The sequence below is a fragment of the Acipenser ruthenus genome, chromosome 2, assembly GCF_902713425.1.
Source record: "Acipenser ruthenus chromosome 2, fAciRut3.2 maternal haplotype, whole genome shotgun sequence".
NCBI classification, from domain to species: Eukaryota; Metazoa; Chordata; class Actinopteri; order Acipenseriformes; family Acipenseridae; genus Acipenser; species Acipenser ruthenus.
This window is the reverse complement of record NC_081190.1, coordinates 6,067,327-6,094,339: the sequence shown is the minus strand read 5'-3', so window position 1 is coordinate 6,094,339 and position 27,013 is coordinate 6,067,327. Positions and strand designations below refer to the sequence as shown.

Below are 27,013 nucleotides of genomic sequence, written 5' to 3'. Positions count from 1 at the left end.
AAAGAAAAAAGAACCCTACTTCCTCATCATGCGCTTGTTAGCTTGTCCAATCTATGGCAATCACTTCAGTCCCAAGGGTTGAAAGACACAAGACGCAGGAAAAAGGCAAGCAAAAGCTGAAGAAAGATCAATACTGCACTGTGAAACAAGAAGTGTAGGCTATTTACTTTCCATTGATCTGATGATGCAGGAGAAACACCTCGGACTGGCATTAAATTGAGGGAATAAGTCTTCTGTGTTTTTTCACCTCAAGGTCACAGAAAAAAAGCTAAAAACAAACAACAAACAAAAATAGATTGCATTGGTACAGTAAAGAGATTAATCTACATTAAAAACACCAAAGGGAACAGGCACTAACTAACCACCCTCAAAGGCAATTGTTCCAGAGTTGCAAGACACTGAAAAGTAAAACTGGGATTTATAATTGTGGACTTTGGTCCCACATTGGCCTACAGTGAGCCATAAGCTTTTACTTAACTACAATGCAGATCACTTCTGGTTGTTGAAGCTTTTGAGCTTTTCTGTGGAAAAATTTAGTTATTAGGCTTAAATGATAAGTGCATGTTTAAAAGTACAAAGGGAAATGGAGGGTTTATATTTTAGTGTGATTTATGTTGACTCAACAGCTCCTATCAAACTACTTCCAATGAATAGCATTATGAAAAAGGCACCACTCCCCAAGAGAATTCATAACCAGACAAAGTTGAATATAGCTTAATCTGAAAATGGGTTATCTTTTGGGTTTCCATGTATCTTCTACTAGTTATTTGTATTAATTTAACAATGCTGACTTTATCGCTAATTACATCCTGGTGCATTAGGTAATGTTAATGCTTTTATATCATCTGGGACATCATACTTTGCTCGAATTCTCAATCGTTACAAAAGGAACCCCATTAAAAACATGGCTTCTACAGATTCTAAATAAGGCAGGTTTAACTTCTTTGATAACATCAATTTCAAAATAATATTGTTGTGAGAAATCTGATCACATACTGGATCTAAGCATTACTCATTCTGGCAATGTCCGATTTTAAAGAAAAAGGTGTGCTAGATGTGAAATACAAGCTGCTCTGTTTGTTTTTAATTATGTCCCTTGTTTAATAATAATAAAACTGTGGAAGGCCATGTAAAACTCATTTAATTGTGTTATTTTTTATTATGTTTCTTACATAATAAAGTGAGATTGTCCTCATAATGCTTACCCTCACACTGACAGGAAGTTTTAGGTTTTTAAAAGCAAAATGGCAGAGAGCATTCCATGGTCTCTGATTGGCTGGATGCGGTCTGGAAACATTTCGTATTCTGATTGGTCACAACCATAGGACGCAATCCTCTGACTGGCTAAATGAACTATTGAAATCTAATGTACTTTGTACAGTTTGGGTATCTGTCATTACTGATGGCAACTGAAATTACTTCAGGTATCTTCTAATCTTCTATGAGTAAGAGATAGTATACAATCTGTTTCTTCTTGGGTGAAATCATATTGGCATTTCATACATAACTTAGGAGAGAATGTGTTGCATGAAGAAACATGTGCTGTTTTGTGTATATAAAGGTATTTAAGCTAAGTTTACTTGTATTATTCTTTTAACCAAGTACAAACTTTAAACAAGTTCTAACACACATTTCAGAAAACATGTCCTGCAACTGTGAGTATCAGTAGCAGGGTCCTTTCAGTGAAACCATCTTTGGTGTGTCTTTTTGTAAGCTGATTTCCTAGGTTGTACATTAGGTAGTTTGTTCTCAATTGCTCCCAAAAGGAATCACCACCAGCACCTTATTGTGTTCCACTGCATCATCACTTCATTCAGTGCGCAAGCTCCCTGGCACTAATATTGCATCTTACCTGTCTCATCCCTCCTCAACAAGTACAGCTCCTAGATGTCTAACCCAATTTCATTTCTAAATCAATGTTCACTTAGCGGACCACTGCATTATTGTAACCATTTCTACTAGCAAGTTCTTGTATTGTTTAGGGTACTGGCGGTATCACGTGAAGCCTGGGCTGTGATTCAAAGACCAAAGTGGAGGACAAGGCTGGCTGTAGTAAGTTTTAGATAGCAAACGCTGTGCTGTTGCAAACTGGCAGAGGTGGTCCCTTATTGAAGTTTCTTGTTTTGTATTACAGGCCCAGACAGGATAGGAAATAAACTCACACAATTCAGGTTGATTGAATTTTTGTTTGCCAATAACAGAGCTACCACACAAAGAAAAGTCATACTAGTGGAAACTGATCTATTACATACTGTATGCAAGTGTTACATATCCCAAATCAATTTTTTACCAAAGGGATGGAAAATAGGCACATTAAGTATTAATTAAACTGATAAAGAATTATACAGATTAACCAAAAAAAATGCTCCTATGAGCGAACAACAAAATTGATAAGGTACAGATTTTATAAGGTCAAGGTTAGACATGACAGTAAAATTCCAGTTTAGCAGTTGAGGAACACACTTACTAAATACTCTGTGGGCCATTACTGCTCTCAAAGGCCTCATGTTCCAATAATCCTATGCATTTCTCACTCCAGTCACAGCCCCAACTTCAGCTCAGCTCCTAATTAACCCTCCCTAATAGCTTAGATTACATTAGCCTTGAGCCCCCTGTATCCTATACCGCACTAGCACCACTGAACAATGCGGCCTGCCTTGCTTTACAATTTCCTTTCACAAGAACACAATTATAAATTCAAACAAGTCTTATCCACATGCACTCATCCAAGCAGTCAGCCCCATGACAAACCAGAATAATGAGAAATCTGAAGGACCACACAATAAGCGACAGGCCTGCTATCCAGTAGACTATTAAAAATGTTACGGGTCACTGTGGGTTAGCATGTCCGTGGGGGTCAGTGTGGTACCTGATGCCAAATCATTTAAACAGAATATATTTTTGGACATGAAAGAACACCAAAGCTCCATTCTTATACTGCCAAATAAATAACATTTATCTCAAAGTGTGGTATTGCTGAAACAGGCAAAAACACAAAGGTTGAAATAATGGGAATGCATGCAATTGAAAGCACATAAAAGACATATTGCATATTGAAGTTAAAAAACTCTCACAGACAGGTACATTACTGCAAGATTACATAAACAACCTATTGCCTAGAGCAGTACAACAGATACAAAGAACACAGAGCTGTTTTTCATTTCTAACCCATTTGTTATCTAAAGGAGTGTGTAGGATGAGCTACTGAGCACTCTGCCAAATACAGATCAACATCAGCATTCTGTAAACAATTATATGTGAGCAGTGAACTTTACCCCTCATCTCTCTCAGGCATGGACACTTGTGGACTAGAGAATTCAAAAACTCTCAGTTGTCTAGCTATTGATTGCAAAAAGGCAGCTACAAATGTAGACTAGCTTAAGAAAAGCCTAAAGGCATTTGAACTCCAATGTTTCTTGCATATGAAAAGCAGAGCTCGAACATTTCCCCAAAGGCAAGTGTTGGTTCAATCCTGTTGGAAGTTTGTAGGCTGGTCAGAGCAGTGTGTTTGGAGTTTCAGCTGGTTTAAAGATTTAGAAATTCTAAAAGAAACTTAAAACTTCAATAACCAACGTTTGGATTTAAAGTATTTTTCAAGAACCCTCACACTTTACAATTTGGGGTGCATCCAGGCACCCAGTGATATAAGTATATGAAAAAAAACACACCACTGAATACAAGAACGGACTTGAGTGGGTTTTTTTTTAGTTCTGTGTGGTTCAAAGGATTGTAGCTCTGATTAGAGGTGGTTATGCTGGTACTTCAGAAATCAGTTTTCAGTGCCCATGCCAAGACATCTGGTCATATATACAGTATATTGATACAAATAAAGAATGTAACAAATAAAAAGTTTTTTTTTTAGATAATTACAATCTTGTGAGAGAAATCCCAATACACTGATGACAACAAAACCTTTAACGATTTATATACAGTATTGCCTATTTAATCACAAGTGGGGTTTGTCTTATGAAACTGAGCTGAAAGACAAACACATGGCTTTTTCAAGCACACTTCCATTTATTCTCATCTAAATATTGTTGTGTTCTTACACATTGGATTTGCTGTGGTGGCGGGCACAGTAGCAGTGAGTAATGAAATAAATATCATAAGTGTTTTTGTTGTGCAATACAATGCGCACCAATAAAGAAGTAAGCATAGAAGTTAATGAAAGCTTTCAGACAGCCTGCTAATGACAACAAACACTCTTATTTAATCATAAAGAGTGTATTTATTTAGTTTTTTATATACTCCAAGTTGTTAACAGCTTCTTTTTCCTATTCACCAACGTTTGTACTGGTCAATTCTTGCACAAGTAAATTCACCCCCTTGCAATAAAAAAAAAAAGTAAAGTTAAAAATATTGCCATTGTCATGGTTTTTGTTTTGTGCTTTCCCTTCTGTTTCAATAGGACAGCTCATTTGCCAGACTCAAAGATTGAACTGCTGACGATGCCTTTTGGGATGTGAGCTAGCTACTGTGTAGCACACACAATAGAATTAACTCACAATATGCTAAGGCAACCTGGTTTTAAAATCTCTCAGCCCTTAACTAACAATTTTGTTGTTTTAATCTAAGACTGCTGACTGAATGTTCACGCCTAGTTAGCAGATGCAGCTCCCTGGTGTTTACAAGCAATATTTCTTCTCCTGACTCTATTAAATCTATCACTTTAAAAAAAGTCCCGGGACTAGCAATTTGCCTCACGAGTCCTTGAAAAAGCTGGCTTCAAATCGAACGGGTCCCATTTTAAAATGTCATGGGGGGGCGGTTAATTCTACTTTGTCTGATCATTCCGCATCCCATCCAAGGGCACACTCCTGGAAATAACAGCGGAGGGCTGTACAGTTAGCAATAGCTGTGGCTTGCTCATCAAGATAATGACAGATTGCTTTTAAACTTGCCCAGAACTGGATTGAGATGAATGGCCTGTTTGGCTTCTTACTCAGCAGTAGTGTGTGTTTTTTCTTTTTTTTTTTTTTTCCTGGTTTATCACCGAATACTTTTCACATCCATAAGGGAGATTAGTGTTCTTTGGGAAATGGAAATTGTTAATGCACATCCATCAAGGGGGAGCAAAATGAACAGAGATAAACACTATGAAGGGCACGTTTCATTTTTCATCAAATTCCTGAAGAGTAAAACTAATATTTTTTCATACAAAAACGTTGGGATGTTGGGGGTACAATCATGCAGATTATGATTTTGAAAAAGGAAAAAAAACCCTCTCAAATTCATTAGGCTAATGTTTTTATAAGGCACTTGAAGTCAACGCGGTGCTGGATTTAGTGTAAACTTTCAATTCCATTACCTGCCAGGCATTAATTGCCTATGCAGCTCTAGGGATTCTTCCCAAGGGCCTGATATGTTTCCTTCTGTCACTTCACTAACTATTCTGTCTAGACCAACTTACAGCCCTTAATCCACCAAAGGGATCAATAAACGGCACATAATTCAGTCCTAATAATTAGCTTTCACTTAAACACGAATGGTCGCTTGCTCTTAAGAACCGTAGTACAAAAAATGATAATTTAATAATAAAAATAATAGATGGATGAAGGAATGCCTTGATAGGAAAAAGTGTACATGTTACAGTAATGTTTATACTACAAATGAACCGGACATGTTTTTCAAATATGATCAAGAAGAGAAAAAAAGAAACACTCTACCCTGTGATAGCATGTCATTTTCTGAGCTATTTTTCTGCTGTTATTTTTAACACAAGTATGATTAAATATTGCCCCAGACAAAACAGTAATTGTAAATTAGCATAAATTAAGTGGACTAAGGTTCTCTCTAACCAACGACGCATATTAGCATGCAGTTCGCTTATAGACTTTGATATCTCAATTTAAAACGAAACAGATATGCTTTACTCATAGTTTGAGGGCCTAATCCTCCACTAGCTATTTAATGGTTGTCCTTATTGTTGCAATATCTCATTAGCTGTTCACTGTCTCGCCAAGACTTGACTTACATTCAGATATAGGATTGGAAAAGATGTGGGTACAGTTACCATCTGTGCAAGTGCTAGGGGTGATTATAATTACAATTAAAATCACAACTGATGAAATTGCAATTACAAAGCTATTTGTTCAGTTCCAATACAGTTACAATTATGATGCGGTAACTAGAATTAGACTAAAAAGTTACATAAACAACTACACAACTTAACATGTTTACTCTGCTTATTCTAACTAACCAATCAATAATCACAAATACAGAAACATACTATACAAATACAGAAACATATTATAAAACGTTTTCCTCAAACAAATGGGGTCACCAAAAGTGTTTGAATAATGATTGAATGACAAATGCGTAATTGAGCTGTAATCAATCAACGATATCATTACAATTACAATTGCGCAGGTGTGCCAAGGTTCAGCTACTTTAATTACATTGTAATTGCAATTAATTACAAACTGCACAATTACAATTGGAATTGACCCCAGGTCGAATCTGTTTGCTGCAGTTTATGAGCCCTTATGGACAGGTCAGACTTGTAAATGAGAACTCTTTTTTTCACCTGGTTAAATAAATGCATTCAATTGAAATTAGAATCTCCATGGAAACCAGTTTCCAGCTTGGTTCCCAATCTCCTGCTTGAGAAAAGGCTGGTGCCAACAGTTCATTAAACACATTGGTGTTTTATCATGGCATTTTGAGGTAGTGTACCTAACGCTCGATAGCTGACTGGTCATGCCTTCCCTCCACTCTCCATCCTCCTGGGCCTGCTCCTTCTTTTCCCAAGCCCCTCTGTGGTGGAACCAGCTACCAGAGAACTTCAGGACTGCTCTGTCTCTGACTGCCCTCTGCTGCCACCTCAAGATCCACCTGCACATGTAGATCTCCTGCGCTACCCCTCATACTAAGCACTGGACTCGCCTGACCTAAGCACAATGCTACTGGATGCTCAGCTGATGCACTATCCTTGCACTACTGCGCTACTATTATGTCATTGTAGATACAAATTGCTTTAATCCTAACTTGTTACATCTTATCTCATATTGTATTCTAGTAGTATTTGCACTTACCGTAAACTATGTTTAATTCAATGTGGGGATGATGACTGCTTGTATGGGTATGGTGAGAGGCGATTATGGACTATTTGTCACTGGTCCTGCCTGTTAAGGGGTGAAGAAGAAGTCACCGCCCTCTTTAAGAGGAACTGATCTGACGATGCCAGGTCAGCAGGGTGGACCGTGACAACGCCACGTCCGTCCCGTCCCCCGACAAGGGGACTGCCTGCATTAAGGTGGAAGTTGGGGAGGTGGAGGGTAGGATTGCAACTGGATTGCGGAAGCAACGCCCAGGTAAGTTTTAGCTGTGATTTATATATCAGAAGAGGAAGTGATCTAATGAGGCAATTATTCAATAGTAGTAAATGGGAGAACAATCATTCAATAATCCCTCCCCGAATTTCAGCCTAAGCTTCTAAATACTGTTTTTACACTGTAACCTTGTCTTGCCCTGTAACACCTGTAAGTCACCTTGGATAAAGGCATCTGCCAAATAAACTAATAATAATAATAATAATAATAATAATAATAATAATAATAATAATAATAATAATAATAATAATTAGTGGGTTTTCCTTTTCCTTTAATGTGTTTTTATAATCTGCCAAAGTTTCTAATTTGTGTCACAACCATTCTACTCCATATAGGTTAAAGAGAGGGAAGCTGTTATGGGAATGCTTCTCTTCAGAAGCACACATCCCTTGACCTTGGGAGACCTTAATTAGAGATGTTTAAAATTACTTAAAATGCAGATGAAATGACAACTTCAACTTCATAATTACTGGTAGAGGTAAGATAATATTATAGAGAATCTGTGGGTGTGTTTGGTTATTTAAATGCTGTAATACTTGCATATTAGGCATTGTGTCAATACAATTACACAAAGCACATGTTTATTTTAGTTTTCTTCTATGCAAATTGTTCTTAATTTATTGATTTAATCAAATTAGCAAATCATCTTGCATCCGAGTGTTTAGAGGGTTTGGTAGTTTTACAGCATGCTGGCCTTGTTGGGAGGTCATTTAACAGTGTCTCGATATGTTTGGGGCTGCAGATGGTGGCTTTAACACTGTATAGAGGGGTGCCTTAGGTGGCTTGATATTGCTGTCAATAGGAGTAAATCAGGACTATAAAAAGTGGTCTTATTGCGAGGTGAGGATTTACTGTACTAGGGAGGAGCCATTGCATTACGACAGAACAAAGGTTTCAGGCTTTCTCTTTAAATAGTCATACATGTTTTAACATATGCATGTACAGCATAGAGTAGAAGGCAGTCTATGTGCTGTGTTTGTCAGTACATGGGAGTGTATGATAAAATACAAAGTGAAGCTGTAAAAAAAGTTACAAATCCAGACTGGCTCTTTATTATAACTTGATGCATACACTTTCTTTTATAGCCTGGGCACTACCTGCCAAATGCTGATAAACTACTGCAAGTACTGTAGCTGAATATTATACACAGTGATAAGTATTACAGTGTAGCAAATAAAGACATTTGGAGGAAAATATAAGTCATTTACAGCAGAGCTGAGCTGTGGCCTGTAATGAAATCAGCCTGACCTAGGGCTCTGCTTGCAAACGACTGCAACCTAATTATTTGCATCCTTGAACCCAAACAAAATAAAAATAAAAATAAATACTTAAGGATATATCAATATGCTCATTAATCAAATGCAGGCAGTAAGAAATCCAACACGGATAATTAGAGAGCTTACAGAAGGCTTGCTCCCTCTGTTTATCTCCTTATGACATTTGCTTTATGGCCCTAACAGCATTTATAATTACTGGCTTTATTCATCAAACAGAATCATGCCTTGTGGGAATGCACAGTAAGTTCGGTTTCAGGACCAACAGTGACATTTTCATAATGAACATGAAGCAGTCACTTCATCAAAGGGCTGGTTACAGTTTGAATGCGTCTCTGGACCTAACATAACCCCTGCCCACCCCTTCCTTCACAATAAGTTTCCACAACACAGAATTTCCCTAGTGCACTAATTGTCTCTGTGCCTTCAGAGTGTCACACTTTTTCCAAGGAGAACTGGCATTCTAAATGAGTTTTCCAGCTGAAAGGCCATAAATGCTGTGAGAATGTATTCTTCTTCTTATTATTATTATTTAGACCAAAGTTAGCTGTCATTGCCTTTTAGAAAATGGACCTTGATGACAGATAGTTGTCCCTAGCTGAAGGCCAAGCACACTTAACGAAATGTCAATAAACTGCAGGTATTAACGCTGGAGGATATTGATGCTCTTCACTTGTGTAAGAAGGCATTCTTTAAAGTATATTTGTAGGTTAGTTTTGGTCTGGATCGCCTGGTTTTGAAATGTATGTCGCTGTATAAAGTGAGTGTGAAGGTTTCAGAGTCCTGTTATCTTTTGGAGGACATCTACCTGTAGGATAATGAGCTCTCTACTCAGAACCAGATTGGCAGAGATGATACCTGAGGATTACATTATTATTATTATTATTATTATTATTATTAGTAGTAGTAGTAGTAGTAGTAGTAGTAGTAGTAGTAATAGTAGTAGTAGTAATAATAATATTAGTAGTAATAATACCAGGATGCACAAGTAGAAACCGTAGTTAAGGTACATTAGCTGTATTATCTGTTTTATCGTTTCAAAACTACAGGCAGACTTTATATCAAAAAAGGTGAAACACACTACTATTTTTTCTAAACATTTAAAACAGCCAGGTTCAACTTACAGTAAAGTTGCTGTAGAACAATACAGATGATATCAACAAGAACAAAGAGAACCATGGTCTGTAACTAAGTCATGCACTATTTTATATGCAGGCCTCTCAATTTTGGTTGCTGTACTTCAATCTACAGAGGTTTATTTCTCTGATGTGATAAGCTCCCTTGTCTGGTACAGGGTAACTAATGACGTGTGCTGAGTATAGTGTATCTCTGTCAACCTGGCTCAACTGGCGAGACGCCTTCTTTTAATCTGGGTCTCCAATTTAAATGACTGTGGTCTTTACAGGTGATATATTGATTAATTGATTCATGAATTAATAATACTCATACCTCAGCATTTTTGTGTTTAAGGGCAAGCTTTGTCTAAGTAGAGAGGGGAGGTGTTAAATAAATAAATGCTACATGTTTTATATTTGACGATATTTGAGTTCAGGAAGAAATATTTCATACTTGTTAACAGAAAGGCTTATTTTGAATTAGGTTGCCCTTTTGTTACATATCATTGCACTGCAATGTCTACCCTGGGTTATCTTGAGCATGGGGTATATTATAAATGTATTGTTAACGTAAAATCTTACCACTTAAAACCTTTTGATCCTAAATAACATTATTCATAGGTATACTTCCATCAAGACACTGATTGGCACACAAAACAATTAAAAACTAGGGCTGTCCTGAAATTCAGATTTAACTTACATCTTTAAGAGGCTTGCTACATTAGAAGTAAATGTAAACAAAACAGTGTTAAACAGGAACAACAAGACATACTATTCAAGTTATAAAGCATTGCTGGTTTCCCTTCTCATCTTCTTAGCATTGCTTTAAATGAATGAGTAAACCATTCCGACCAATTATATATCAAGTATACTAGCTGCAGCTTAATCTTCTATGCTTGGCAGTGAGGTATGCAAAATGCAGACTTTTAAACTTATATTTAATTGTTTCGTGTCATAGGTCTAGGTAGGGCATTGTTGCTTGAAAAATAAATTGGGTAATTCAATTAAACTGCAACAGAAGATACATCATATCTGATGGAGAAAGGCACTAACCCAAGCTTGAACCTGATGTCCCCCCATCGCTTTGCTTCTTTGACAAATGGATTCTTGAAAATAATTGAAACACATGGCTACCAGCATAGGTCAATAATACTTTTTTTCCCCTGCTATTCACTCTCTGAACAGTCTCCATTTTTTATCTTTCCTTGTGCCATTCAGGGCAAAGCATGCATCCTGCTGGTAAATCATACTGACATTGTAAACATATGAGGATTTAATTAATCATGAAAAGAAACGTCAAGTTTATTAAATCAAATATGTAGACAAAACCAGTGATAAAAGGGAAATGCAGGAGGTTAAACCATACTGGTAATTGTCTTCGTCTTTCCATTAAGAAACAAATAGGAGCTGTCCCTGTGTTATGAAAATGGAGTCCCTGACATTTTGTTATATGTAAAAGATGCATCTTCCTGTTGTATTCAGTTTCCACGACAGTGGGCAAGACATGTGACATACTTTTTTAGAGTGCACACAGTAGTGGCTCTTTTGGCAGGTGCTTCCATATGCAGACTAGTCATTTCAGATGTGTGTATTGTCCCAGCAGCATACAGTATATTAACATACACCTTCAGGTTAAAAATGTGATGGGTGCTAATGATTTACCACAAAACTGTACAGCTAAAGTTGTGAACTGACTTTAGGATTAATACAGACAAACTCAGACTTTGGCAAATGTTGGGATTTAACTTGCTGTTTCTATGTAACCATCATGTAATCATGACACTCACAAATCAGGACTAAAAGGAAACAAGTTGATGGAGACAGTGTCACTGCATTTGAATACATCACTGTACAGTGAAGGTGCATGGACGTTGTTGCTTTTAGTTTGCCGGTGGAGTTGTATTAAAATGCTTATTTTATGTGAGAGAGGGAGTGTGTGTGTGCGTGTGTTTGTGTGTGTGTGAGTGTGAGTGTGTGAATGTGTGTGTGTGTGTGTGTGTGTGAGTGGGATCCCCTGCTACAGAGGGATTCCAATAGCTTAGTTTATCAAGGGGCTCTGCTGGGTATACACAGGGCACTCATGTCAACATCTCAAGTGTACTAATAATGGAGATCTAATCTCAGTGTGGACCTTAAATATGTGCAATAAACTTTTGCTGGAAAAGACACGTGTTAAAGTGAAAGTCCAGGTAGCCTGTAAAGCTCCTCTTTTCAAAGACTCACTCGAATATTAAGATGGAGTTGGGGATAAGCAACAGAACTTGTGTGAAGAATAGGAGTAACCTAGATGAGTGGAATAAGTCTTATACTCTCTTATGTCACTATATATTTAGAAAAGGTGTTTTTTATTCATTATTATTATTTTAAATAAAGTAGTGGAAGATAGATTGAGTAGACTTAAACATTCAAAGAGAAATGAAATAAATAAATTATTAATAATAATAATAATAATAATAATAATAATAATAATAATAATAATAATAATAATATGTATTGACGTAGAATGGAGAAGAAGACGACATAGACAATGATAATGTTCATGGCACTAAAAACTGGAAACAAAAAATAAACAAAGCTGGTGCATCTAAGCATAGTACTTTGATAAGTATATTGGTCATGTCTTCAGATGAAAGTGTCTTTGATTTAGCTGCTGATGTCTGTTTTGGAAGGTCACTAAGGGCACACTTCTTAGGCAGCAGTGTGAAGAGTATGCTCCATAGGGTGAAGCACCTCTAATATACCAATGCATTTATTTCCTAACTGCAGAGAGACACAACAAGAGCACCACTGGGCTTCTTGAAAAGAGGGTGTGCGACTTTTAAAGATAAAGCCCTCCACATGTACTTGACAGACTGCAAATTCGTTTCTGTTCATACTACAAGGTACAGACAGTGTGGTCGATCATTATTTGACTTTGTATTTTATTTAAGGTTACAACAAGACTACTGCCCTTATAAAAAAATACCATACTAAAAACATAGCAAAGTGTAATAAAGCACAGTGAAACCACGGTAAGGCATTGGTAATCATTTCTAAGACAAGCAAGGTATGGTAAAGTATATTGAAAATATGTGTCAAACCACTGTAAACTATAGTAATGCATAGCAGAAATTTGGGGAAATTGAAAAAATACCAGGCTTTTATAAACGTACCAATTGGTTAAATGAGTTAATTGTTACTTTAAGCTGCCTGTGCTGTAAGTGGATACATAGTGTGTAGAGCGTTTCTTATTCTATAACAGATGTCATCTTGTGCAGTTGGATATTGCTCAAACTGTGCTAAGCTGTATCTTTCTTAACTTATTATAATTGTATTAACTTTGTGCCGTACACTATGTTGTATGACATCGCTACTGGAATTTTGACAAACCCTTAATGGTGATTGGTTGCTTAATTTGTAATGCTCATTATTTTTTAAAAGCTCAGTCGGTTTTCTCTATTTGGAATTGCCAAGCTCACACTTATTACCCCATAACAAGACTATTCATTTAACACAGGAATGCACAGCGTTTGACCTGAATGCAGACCGCTACGTTCTGAATGCAGCGATCACCTAGCGTTTGCTAAATTACTGTGAAATTTGAGAACAGCTGTTTGTTCCTGGGGAAACACTCACTTCATATTGCTGAAATAAAAATGATCATTGCCAATTAAATGCACATTAATTGTATGAGCACGGATTGCTGCCAGATGTTTACATTAGAAAGAAAAATCAACGGATTTGTTTATTTTTCTCTAATAGCCACAAGCTAGAATGAAGTCATTTTCGTACTTTTTAACCGACAAAAAAATAAATAAATAAATAAAATAAATTCTAGTCAGCTACTAGTTTATTTAGTTCAAACAACAATTTGAATATTAAAAGGATGATGCTGCAGATGATAAATATATCCTGAATTACATTGTGCAAAAAACAAATCAATTTATCAAACTGAATCATGCTGGTATAACGCAATTGTTCAGAATTGTTTTTTGGCTTAATTTACATTAACAAATGTACAACATCAGTAGTTTTAATAAAGAACGGTATAATATTCATGCTGATGGTACCTTAACGTTTTTTGATTGGTTTCTGTGTAGGTAACTTCAATACTAAGAACAGTTACATATTGTATTTAAAATAAAATAAAAACACAATACAAGTAATAAAAGTTGGCCAAAGTAAACATCAGCATATAAATCCCATAGCGTTTGGGCTCTTATTGTATTTCATGTCAGGGCCAAGAATGTAGAATGCTGCAATGCTGACATAAAAATGTGCTTGGTGTTCCACAAGAAAATATTGATGGTCTCCCTATGTCTCAGAGGGAAAGTTTTGTATTTTTTGTAAAGGTTTGCCCAATGGAGATGTAGAACTTTTAATCAATTATTGCTGTTGTAGCAAGTCCTCTATTAATATGTTTAAATGTCATTACAAATAGAAGTTATGTCCCAATTTACTTATCTTATGTAATGTAATGTGTCAGAAAAAGGAGCTTATCCATTTATAAAAAATCATATACATTTACTTTTTCAAGCAACACAACAGAAAGAAGCCATGGGGGGGGGAGGGGGGGTATACGAATCTTACAGCCTCCTTTGGCAAACGCTCGGCAGCAGCCAAGGCAGATGTTTTAGATTGTGTAATTAACCTTATGTCATACTGTTCTGCTGGCCAAGAGGCCGGAGAGAAGCAAACGCAGGGAAACAGGTGAACTTAACATTTAATGATGGGAGATTCCAATACTTGCCTCAATTTTTCATCCCTCAGGGACATAGTTTGAGTGCAGCCTTTGAAAAAAAGATGAAGAGCTTGTGTCAAAATGTCTTTTAATGGTCAGGAATGCGGCAAGTTCCAGTCTCAGGCCAGTCCCCAGTGAATGAGGGTCCACGGTATATAACTGGTCATAATTCACCTAATTTGGCAGTTTCGGGTCTCTGAGGTCCAGGATAAAAAGTGTGAAGAGCCATAATGGCAAGTGATACAGCTGAGGGCTCATCTTACGAGATCTCAAAAGGAAAACATTTCTGGAGCAAGCCAGGGAATGTCAACAATCCATTAGGCGCTAACAGTAAAGCCAGAAAAACAACCACGACAACAGCACAAAAGCCACCGATTCTGTAAAAGATTTCAGATATGTATAGCACAGTATTAGTCATTTTCACTTTTATACATACTTATACATACCTGCGTCTTATTAATTGATGTTAATTACGAAACAAGAGTGGAATATGCCATGGAAAATATGCATATTTGTTATGATAATCGTGTGCTAGTTCATAATTGTACCTTTTACCTTGACACACTGACAGTCTTCACGGAATTCATTATGTTAAAAGACTGACTGTAATCTATTAATATCTCTAAACCCTGATTCTATACATCCATGCTCCTTTCAGCGCATTCCAGATTACATAATGTAGCACTCTTTTGTCTGATTGAATCTACCCCTTCATGTTAATTCATTTTCTGACCTTGCTATAGAAGAATGGATTCATGGCATAATGAAACAGTACAGTTAAAAAAGTAGATTGAAGTTCCCAGTCTATATTTCTTGCAGTGCTATATGTTGGTGTGTGTTTGTGTGTCGCTGCTGATTTTGCCTCCCTAACCCACTCCTTAATTCCAGAGACAATGCGATTCTCCCCATGGAAGATCGGCAACTTCACACAACGATGACTCACTCTGCACACCATGCATGCGGTCATGCTTTTACAAGACGAGCCACTCTGGGGCCACCAAAGTTAGAAAATCTATTCAAAACTGGATGTAACAATCAAAACAGGCTATCAAATGAGTTAATGTTAAATGAGTAGACACAGGCACATCTTTCTTCATGTAAAAATAACTTAATAGGAAAGCAGTATTATAGGCAGTGAAATATGAGAAAGTTTTAAAAGTTAGACCTTAAAATGACCATAAAATCAATCTGAGTTCTCCCAGGTGTATAATTTTAAATGTAACAAGGGCACTTGATTTGAGATTTCATGGTAGGCTGCTGCTTAAATAAAAATAAAAGGCTCCTAAATTAAGTTCCCTCTCCACAGCTAATTGAGAATGGAAAGCTTACCTTTGTAGTAATAAAAAAAACCATAAAGTTCTGTGCCATTGTCTAGTGGATCACATGCATCAAAGAAAATCACATCAGACATATAAACACCTGTACAGCATTATAGATTTGTGTTTATAATGTATATTTTAATTGTAGTAATTTAATATATTACTGTAGATATTTCTAATGAAATCCAATGTCTGTTTATCTCTTCCTCTGATTACTAAAAAAGACTGCTTAATTATCCATTATTAAATATGCTTTAAATATCCCTACTTCCAAAAGCAACCAATCTAGAGCTGGTAAGAATTGGATGAAACATGAAATTAAGCAGAAACAACATTATAATTACCTTCAACACAATTACAGGTATTGTGCATACACATACTTCATTATTCAAGAAATAAATTAACATAAGCAATATTATCAGAATGCTGTCGCAAAATACAAAAGCTTGCTTCCGATTAAACCTGGAGAATACCTTATTAGCACCCCCTCCTTCTGTTTGGAAACGACTGACCCACCTCCACTATTCCCAATTAAACTGGTATTCTTTTAGATTTTAAGAGACTTTAACATATGAATACATGTACAGTGCATGTGAGGGCTTTTAATCACAGACAGTTCATTTCAACTTACTTACTGTAAGTTCATGGGACCCAATCCAGGCTTGTTTTGATCACTTGGCTCTGCGTGGTGGTGACGGTCTCATTAGTTTTGGACCTCATCTCTTTATCCTGTGCATGCCCTGGCAGCACAGCTCGCTTGCATTTAAATTAAAATAAAAGCTGTTGTAAATAATAGGTGTCTAATCATAAAATGGAAAATACATGCTAATAAAGAATGCAGACCACCTGTGTTCCTAAAGTGGGGTTTGAAGCAGCATGTTTCTCTGTAATTGGAGAAGAGACTGACATTTGAAAGTATTTACATTTAAAAGCAGGTAAACAGCTGATGGACAGGTTTGTTTGCAGATGTTATTCTTGAGAATAAGCAAGTAGGCTAAAGGTAACACAGTGTGTGCTTGCTGTATATACTTTGGAAAGCTTCATTATTTGCACAGATTGCTTTATTCAGGCCATTTAAAATACCACTTTTTAATTGGTGGCCACATGACTTACAGCAGCTGTACAGTAATATGCTTGTTTATCTGCTAGAAACAAAATAAACATGCTTGAACGGTGCCTCAAATGTAGTTATTTTAATTGAAAACTCAGAGTCGTTCTTACTGTAATTAAGGACTGTGTTTTCTATTGAGTTGCATGCCTTAGATATGAAACATGCTACGTCACCCAAAATGCAGGGTGCTGGTCCTTACTAATATAAGCACGCTTGCTGATCTATCAATAAAATGTGTCCATAGTAGGCAGGGATTTTGACTCATAGTCAAAACACCTTGCACAGGTGTATCAAAAAATGTAATAAAAAATACAGTATTTGAGCCATTGCAATACATCTGAGCTACTATTTATAATATAGTCTAAAAATGACAAAATGTGAACTGAGAAAAAACTGTTTTAATTTGTGTGAAGGCACAAAGGTTTAAGTGCTAATGGATACTCTCCAGGGACCTATTTCCATTGTCCACCCGCACCTAGGGGCTCGCCCCGCTTGAAAACTGATCATCTTCCAGAGTTCATATATACCACTACTGGAATTTTACAAAAATAGAACTGACAGTAAGTAATCTAATGCAAGGGTTGTTTCTCATTAACAAGGGTTTTCCTTTCAAAAACAGGAGTAAATTACAATAAACAGTTTATTGCAATTTCACTATTACAAGTATCTTAATTTTATTTTCTTCCTTTTTTCTGACCCTTTACCTTTAAATATGTTTGCAATCATATTGAGAGGTTCTTATTGAATAACTTAAAAACTGTGTTTATTATTATTATTATTATTATTATTATTATTATTATTATTATTATTATTATTAATAATAATAATAATAATAATAATAATAATGCTCTTCAGTTCTATTAGCCTGTCACATATATAATACATATAATGGAGAGCCTCATGAAATAAACACAGCACTCCTTGACTGTTCGTGGAGTATTATTTTTTATGTAAAAAAATAACCTGAATTCAGGGAATTACTATTCTTAGATCAAGCTCCCCCTCTACTTAACAACACAGAGTCATTTGGAACACTGTGATTTATCCTGCTGTTAGATGTGAATGAGTGCAAAATAAATTAAAAAATTAGATTCAGTAAAAACAAAAATGTGAAAAACCCACTCAGGAGCATTGAATATGAAGAAGTTATTAACGCTGGATCTCTCTAAAGTTTTACATTCATACAAGTATTCTCGACTGCTGTGGGGCCCTGTGTGCATATTTTGTGAATAGGGCCCATAGAGATAAACAGCTCACACATTTACCAGATCTAAACTCAATTAATTATTCAATCTGAGTTTTACAGGAAACACCAGAAGAGTGGCAGTTTTAATGACTGCCTGATTTAGGGAATACAAAATGAGGACACATTGAAATGACAGTTTGCTAGTAAATATGAACACTGTTTAATGTAGTCAGTCAAGTTAAAGTGCATTTCATATTTACGGGACATGGTTTATATACAGAAGCTTCATTTTGCATCAGTTATTAAATCTGCAGTCTTTATATACTGTGCAAAGTTTAATTTGCCCAATGCACTTCTGATGTCTGCACTTTTTCAATCACAGAGTGATCACACAACATAAAGCTTCCAATGTAACAATGTTGAAAACATTTAAGATGCTTTGACAGTCCATGAACATCACTTAAGTTTATTATTTAAGTTTATTTTTTTTAGAAACCCAGTCAACATTAGGTAGAATTTAAAGTAATTCTACCTAACAAAATAATACCATCATTTTTCCATGCCATGCACTTGCATTCACTATAAAGGTCTCACGTGTGCAGTTTAGAAAGAAATCATCATGGCTTTGGAGCACAAATAAAGAAAACTCTTGTTCTACAAGTATTGTTGACTACTGAGAAAATAAATAACCTGTTCCTAAATCACTTGGACACTGTGTTGAATAGACTGTGCAGGTTTGTCTTGGGTTGTGGGGGTTCAACGCATCACTGTCTGATTAGAAAACACCTTTTTCCTCTCCACTTTACAAATGTAGACATGGTGATAGTCCAAGATACTAACAACCCATGCTAGCAAGTGAGGAAATATAACGCCCATGAATGCAAACTGAAAATCACTCTTGAGAGAACCAAGATTGTCCAAACATACAGAGCTCCTGAATTCTGGAATTGGTTACCATTTGACATTCAAATTGCAGCTTCGATGCTTACATTTAAATATATGATTCATAATTATTTTATTGTTCAAAGTATATGTAATCACTGAACAATGAGAAATGGGTGCGAGAATGGAGGATGTTAAATGTATCTTTGTCGACTTTTTTGTTACTGTATCTGGGTCCCTCTTGAAAATAAACTGGATGTGCCAACTCCATGAGGCTTTTCCTGGTGTGTGTAAAATTTGGAAATCAATCAATCAATCAATCAATAACCTATAGAAACAATGCATTATTTTTTCCAACAGTAAACCAGGCTAGGTTAAATACATTTCTGTTTGCTGCTCTTTGCTTTTAGACGGTCTTGCACTTTTAGTCATCTCACCTGCAGAGTGAAGTTGTCCCAACCCATTTATGACCTTTTTTCCTGCCAGTGACCAACCAGCTGTTTTCCTGAATGACTGACCTACTTTGCAGCCAGGAAAATGATTTAAACCAGATGACACAGCTTGGGTGAAATGACTAAGGAAGTGAGGCTTGTTTAAAGTAAAATCAGAACATTTCAGTAATATCATTCTAAACATTGTTTTTAATGAAATGCACATTTAATTTATAGCATGGTTCTTATAATGCGTGCCAGGATATTAGCATAGCCCCTCCTTAATTACCATAAACTGACACCCAGTTGCACGACACTTTTAAGTTTGTTGTAAACCCAGGTCAAAATATAAAAGGACAGGGTCATGTGGATTTTATTTCAGGAAAATTAACGCCACTATCATATTATCATAATAGTGCAACCTGTGCTTTTATTTTAAACACATTTGAAACCTTTATCATGAACGAAACTGATTGGCAGGTACTGTACTGTAAGATTTAGGATTTGTTATTAGCTACACCCACAAGATCATTATAAGCATGTCGGCTTTTTGAATGGCAGCCCATATTTCCTACCAGAGAAACCTGCTGGGTGAGGCGCGACCGGAACAGCTGCACGTTCACCCACTGCCACTGCTGCCTGTCAGTGCCTTCCTGGGGCAGTGGCAGGTGCTGACAACAGTGGGAGGCTTTCTGTTTTCTGGAGGTCAACGGCACACCCCATTCCCAAGGTAGATGACCCCCGCACCCCCTTTTGAAAGCTCGGCCAGTTCTCATTACAGAGTTTAATATCCCCTCTGCTGCAGCACATTATTTAAAAGTCAATTCTATCTGTTTGCATAGCAATACTACAAACAGGCTATGTATGGAGGGATTTGATGAGAAGGACCCGCACCACCCTGTTCAAACCAGTCAGTCTTGGCTGGTGTCTTTGTTTAAGCTGATAATCACAGGTGTAATGACTTCAGAGGATTAACACATTAACCCAGAGGCAACACCTGGCCAGAAGGTTTTTTTTTTGTGGCTTTTCCCAGTCCTGTAAACTCACTTTCGTGTCGACAGAAATCCACCCCGGAAACACACCAGCGAATGCTGTATGTACCAATCACACAAATGTGAAATCAATATACAGTTTTAAATGGCAGGAAAAAACCTGACAGTAAAGCAGTTATTGATGTGTTAAAGTCATTTACACTCGCCTGTACAAGATGAATTGTAGCAATATTCATTTAGCCAAGGAACTGGCAGTGGGTACATTACAACAGATTCAGAAGGGCAGAGTTTTTCTTTTCTAATCAAGATGAATATTGACAGCTCTTAAAATGTGTATAACTGACAAACAACAACAACAACAACAACAACAACAACAACAACAACAACAACAATAATATCAAAGCATATTTTGGGCAGTAAATAAAAAGCCTGAAAATGACCACAAATAAACAGCATCCCTACCATAATGACATGTTGAGCAACATTCTGCAGCATTGATCTGACTTGGAGCTATGGATTCAAACAGTTCCCTGTTTCTCTCTCACATCTCTCCATAGCTTAACATTATCAGAAGCCCCTTAATGTTTTTGATCCATTTTGTTTCATTTCAGTGAAACCCATTGTACTTGAGTCCATAGTTACCTTTGGGCAGCATAGAACGCTGTTCAAAGGATTTTAAAAAAATTAAATGGAAATGCCCCCTAACACACTAACTGACAGTATACTAGAAAATACTATGGCCAGAAAAACTAAAGGATCACTAGGGACACTTTAATAATGTCACTCAATTGTAGTATAATTTTCAAGTTTGAATTTGATGTTATGTGGTATTTGTTCATGTGCTTATGAAACTATATGTGCATGCATAACGATGTATATGTAGTACTATTATGATATATTTATCCAATATTTAACCAAATTGTCTTTAACCCAAGCCATAAGGAACTGATTTTAAAAATAATAAATATAGTGTTACTGATAGGACAGGAGGCAGTACATGTTGGTATATGTATATGTACTGTATCAGTGGTTCTCAATCTGCGGTCCGCTGGCTCTGTTCAGGTGGTCCGTAGAAAGGTTACATCATTTGAGACCTTAAACACTGAGCTACAGAAGCAGGAAGAAATGCTACATGGAGAATATCTCCAAGTTAAATGAAAAGTCCAAACTTTTTGTCATATATACTTTTGGAGTGTCTAAAGTGTATTCTGTACTAGGGAGTTTTCGTGTATTGTGCTCACGTGCACTCAACACAGCAGCTTGTAAAGATAACACACAACAGGGTGTGCATTGTGTTGCATTATAATTAGGGCTACTGTTTTTCGGGTTTAATTAATTGTATTTTTCTGTGCTTATTTTTAACTATTTTCGAGTTTTATGTAAATCGTTTTTTTCATTTTCATTTTTGATATACTGTATGAAATTAGTGTTTTTGGTTACTTTCCAACAGCGTTTTTTTTTTTTTTCTGTCAAAATATGTATTAGTAACTCGACAGTACTTGCACACTTAAATTGTACCTTCTTTCCTTTGCTGTCTTCCACAATGAAATCCCTATGGTCACGGGCACATTCTTCTGGGTTTTTTGTGTGTAGGCATTTTTGTACATTTCGCCACAATTCTGTTTTAAATCCTCCGTATCTTAACTGTAATACAGTTTAAAATCTCGCTAACAAGCCTCCATCTTGATTGTAATCACATTTTAAATCTCGCAAGCGGAGTCTCCAATAGAAATGTAGGAATGTGCTGTCATTCAGTAGTTGGGGCGGGTATAAAGTATTCAGAACGAATCAATGATAGATGCAAGTCAGGAAGGCGGGACATTGCCCAGCAGCACTGGGAAATGAAATGTATGTATTATTATTTTTGCAGTAGGTTTTATTTTTTAATAGAAAAAGCGTAAAGTCAACGTGAATTGATTAACCATTTCCACAGTTTTCAGGGGTTTTCCGGTGTTTATTGGCTATCCACCGATTTCATTTATTTTGGATCGGGGGTGTTTTATCGGGTTTTATCGGTTAAAACCGAAAATCAGGAGCCCTAATTATAATCCAGGGCTGGCAATGGGAATGTGATTGGTCGAGCAAGGTTCCAGCTGTCCGTATATTGGATGGATACGGACAGTTGGAGCCTTGTCACATATTCAAAATCACTGCGCAGTCTCACAGAATTAAAAGTACCAGTAGCCATCTTACTTACAGTTACAGAGGTACAGATGTAACTATAAAACTGAATGAGAAATTACCAGCAAAACAATCCCCAAACTAGACATGCTGATTTGAATGAAGAACAATTAAATGAACTAGAAGATAGCAAAAAAATAAATAAGAACATAAGAAAGTTTACAAACGAGAGGAGGCCATTCGGCCCATCTTGCTCGTTTGGTTGTTAGTAGCTTATTGATCCCAGAATCTCATCAAGCAGCTTCTTGAAGGATCCCAGGGTGTCAGCTTCAACAACATTACTGGGGAGTTGGTTCCAGACCCTCACAATTCTCAATTCAATTATTTGAGCCTGTCTGCATACGACATGCCTTTTAAACCCGGGATAATTCTGGTCGCTCTTCTTTGCACTCTTTCTAGAGCAGCAATATCCTTTTTGTAACGAGGTGACCAGAACTGAACACAATATTCTAGATGAGGTCTTACTAATGCATTGTAAAGTTTTAACATTACTTCCCTTGATTTAAATTCAACAGTTCTCACAATATATCCAAGCATCTTGTTGGCCTTTTTTTATAGCTTCCCCATATTGTCTAGATGAAGACATTTCTGAGTCAACATAAACTAGATCTTTTTCATAGATTCCTTCTTCAATTTCAGTATTAATGCAGATTAGGAATAGCAGAGGACCTAATACTGATCCCTGTGGTACACGCTCCATTTTGAGGTTTCTCCTCTAATCAGTACTTTCTGTTTTCTACATGTTAACCACTCCCTAATCCATGTGCATGCATTTCCTTGAATCCCTACTACGTTCAGTTTGAGGATTAATCTTTTATGCGGGACTTTGTCAAAAGTCTTGAATCAGTCAGTGCAACAAGAGGGTTTCTATCCACCTCCCTTTGTGGAGGAGACGGATAGATTCGGGCATTGAGATGTTACGTGGATAGAACGAGAGCGCTGTGTCAGTCTGACCTGCTCTTCGTCTGTCAAAAGTATTGTTATGGCGGTCATCTTCTCTTTCAGGGAACCGGGGATACATCCCTAACCTATCGTTATTGTCAGCACTGTTTACGGAGCGATTGAGACCAGCACAGAGGCTAACATAACAAACGTCAATACTTTTGACCAGCAGAGTTACGCACTGAAGCATAGAATTACCATAACAGACCGTTTACATTTTTAAGTCAATTACCATTTCTTTATGTTTTATAAAGTCAATAAAAACACCAGCTGCCCAAGAATTTTAATTTTCTTCGATTTCATTAAGTTGTTGACTTGTTAAATCTTTGTGTCTTGCTTTTTTTTTTTTTAACGGAGGTTTGGTTCTTGTAATTCTAGACACTTGTCCACTATCATGCCTCTGAAAAGATCAAATGTGACAAAAGGAATGCCACTCATTTTCAAAAACTGTAAAAGACCTCTTACAACAATATGTATATTTATTGCGAGTTTAATATGTTGTGTATTGGTCATTTATTAATTGAACTGTGCGTCAGCAAAAATAAGTTCTGCCACGCATTGTACTATTAACGGCAGGGTAAAAAATCCTCAACAGCCAATCAGCGTGCAGCATCCAAACAGTATATTATAATATAAGATTATAGCTGGAGATTCGTAGCTCCGGCTGTGCTGGGACCTCATGGATGTAACTTCACAGATTATTAATTCACATAAATCAATTTCTGCTGTAATTATCAATTTAAAAATAAAGCAGTCCGTTTTTTTCCTCTAGGTAAATCTGTGTTAATGAAAAGTAAACTAGAAACTGTTCTTTAAAACTCCAGTTTTAAAATAACTTTGCTCACAGAAACAGGCTCACACATCGCATTACAACAAATAAAGTTATGTTTACAGTTATTTTTTAGTATTGTAATGATTTTATGTGTGATAATTTTTCAGTCAGCTATACGGTTTATTGTGTGGTCTGCTGAGATAAAAAAAAAAAAAATCAGGTAGTCTACGAACAAAAAAGTTTGAGAACCACTGTACTGTATATTATAAGCACCCTCTAGTGGACGGAAATATGGAAGCCCTCTTCAACAGAATGCAGGATTAGAAATGATGAACATGTCTGTATGGCTTTTATTTTCTTCTCTAAACCTTGACCTTCTTTTTAAATAGGTTAAACTGACAATCTGGAAAAATGTGTTTGTCTAAAAATGAAAATATATTTAAAATTGTTTTGAAAAAACTTACAATTTTACAGTTAATCATACAGTATGTTCTTGATTAGGAGCTTGTTAAAATTCCCATTACACTCTTGCTAGAACAGTATGTAGTCATAAAAACACCCAACCAGCGAATAGTATTATAAATGATGTATCTATGTATTTCATTTAATTAAATTGTATTTAATGCATCTATGTATTTTAGAGTGAAAACTTAAACACATTAAATAAATAACAAAAGGAAAACGGCATGCATTTAAATAACTAGTGAGTAAGAGCGAACCCATCAAAACCATATTTGTACACTATTGTATAGTAAAACAATGAATACAGGGGAAACCTGCTTACATTTACGATGTTAGAAGTTTCTTTTTATTTTTTATAAGTGTGCGCATTTGTAGAAGTGGAAAACCTTGTGCTGCACACAATGATGTATATGTAGGACGTGAGGAACATTCAGCAGAACTGCAAGCAGAGCACAATTTAAAACTAAAGAAGAAAGTGTCCAACCGGCAGGTCAATTCCATTGGGCTCATCTTTGACACCATCACACCAGGCATGTCATGCATCATTTCAGATGCTCTTCTTTAGCTTCTCTTTGCCACTCGAGCTTATCATAGACAGTATTGTATAGGGGCTACTTACACTGCTTCTGAAATATATAAGAAGCTTTATAACCACTGCCTGTTAAATAGTTTATTTCAGTCCTCCTTGCAACACAAACTAATAATATCTATATCTATATCTATCTCTCAAAAAGTATGCATTTATAGTCTTTAAAAATAAACAATAAGCTTAACTGTGCGGGATTTATTCTTTATTGTTTGTGTCATTTGTTGGAGTTACATTTATCAAACATTAATGAATTATATCTTTAAATAATAATAATAATAATAATAATAATAATAATACAGTTTTTCACAGTCATTTACACACTGAAACTGGTTATATGAATAAAATATCCCCAACCATTAGTTTAGGTACCAAAGGAAAGATTATTTCAACAAAACTTTAAGCATTATTCACCTGTTTTCACACAAATTGCAGATTCATTAAACCTTTTTTTTTGCTAAACCCTACACACAATTCTCTTCATAAAGCACAACCTTTATCAATGAAACCTCATGTTTTCATGTAGAAAGCACTGCCATTCAATATCCCAAACTCCAATCATTAAAACTCAACACTATTTACACACAGTCCTCAAGGTGCAAACACTATCTAGCTTAATTGTTCAACCAGCAATCAGAAACTTGGCAGGAATAAAAGAGCCACAGGTGAGCTCACCTGTGTTTTGGAACAATGGATGCCAACAACGGAGAGAGGTAGAGGGAGAGGAAGAGTGTGAATGAGAGGAGGTGGACGAGGAAGAGGAAGAGCAAGAAGAACAATGATCTCTGATGAGATTTGTACAACTTTGGTCGACCATGTTCTTGTCTGTGGTATGACAATGAGGGAAGCTGGGCAGAGAGTGCAGCCAAATCTGAGCCGCCTCACTGCTGCATCTATAATCCGGACATTCAGAAATGAAAACAGGTAAATTACAATTATCTAACATTGGAGTACTGTACTCTGCTCTCTAACCTGTTCTTTGCTCTACTGTATTGTGGAACTGTGCATTAGTGTAAGTGGGAATGTATAAGTACATTACATTATCACATGAGCTTGGGAGTTGTAAAAGTACATTACATTATCACATGAGCTTGGGAGTTGTAGCGATGTCCTGTACAAATGGATCACAGTAGCCAAACAGTTGTTCTTCTATTTTTGCAGAATTGAGAGACAACCAGCTGATCGTGGAGGACCACGCATGTTCTCAGAAGGTCAAGAAACTGCCATTCTTGTGAACAATGCCATTCGGCTGCAAGAAATACAAAATAATTGAGGATAATGGCATTCTTCAAGGTATGGATCATCCTTCAACCGAGTGCGAACGAAGCAAGTGTACCGTGTTCCATTCGAGAGGAACTCTGAAGGAGTGAAAGAACTGCGCTTCCAATATGTGCAAGTAAGTTTTCAAACAATAATTTAGAGTATTGTATTTCAGCACTATGTAGTGTAGGCTACACGATGGGCTACTTTTGCTGATATGTTTTGCTGTGCTTTACAATATTGTATTGACTGCAGTGATTTATTTCTGATATCACATCATTTTTTTATTCGCGCTTGATGCCAGTGAGACCCCACAAGAACACATCTTTGTAGACGAGGAAGGGTTTAGCCTGACCAAGAGGAGAAGAAGAGGACGGAACATTATTGGCCACCGTGCTATTGTGGATGTCCCTGGCCAGCGTGGAGGCAACATCACTCTTTGTGCAGCC

The 27,013-nt window shown here is 36.5% G+C and overlaps 1 protein-coding gene across 1 annotated transcript in view; it reads right to left on the bottom strand.

The window, feature by feature from the left end:
• The window catches only part of LOC117404139 (uncharacterized), a 428,486-nt gene that overhangs the window by 323,097 nt on the left and 78,376 nt on the right, over window positions 1-27,013 (bottom strand). The gene's annotated exons all lie outside the window — the stretch shown is intronic.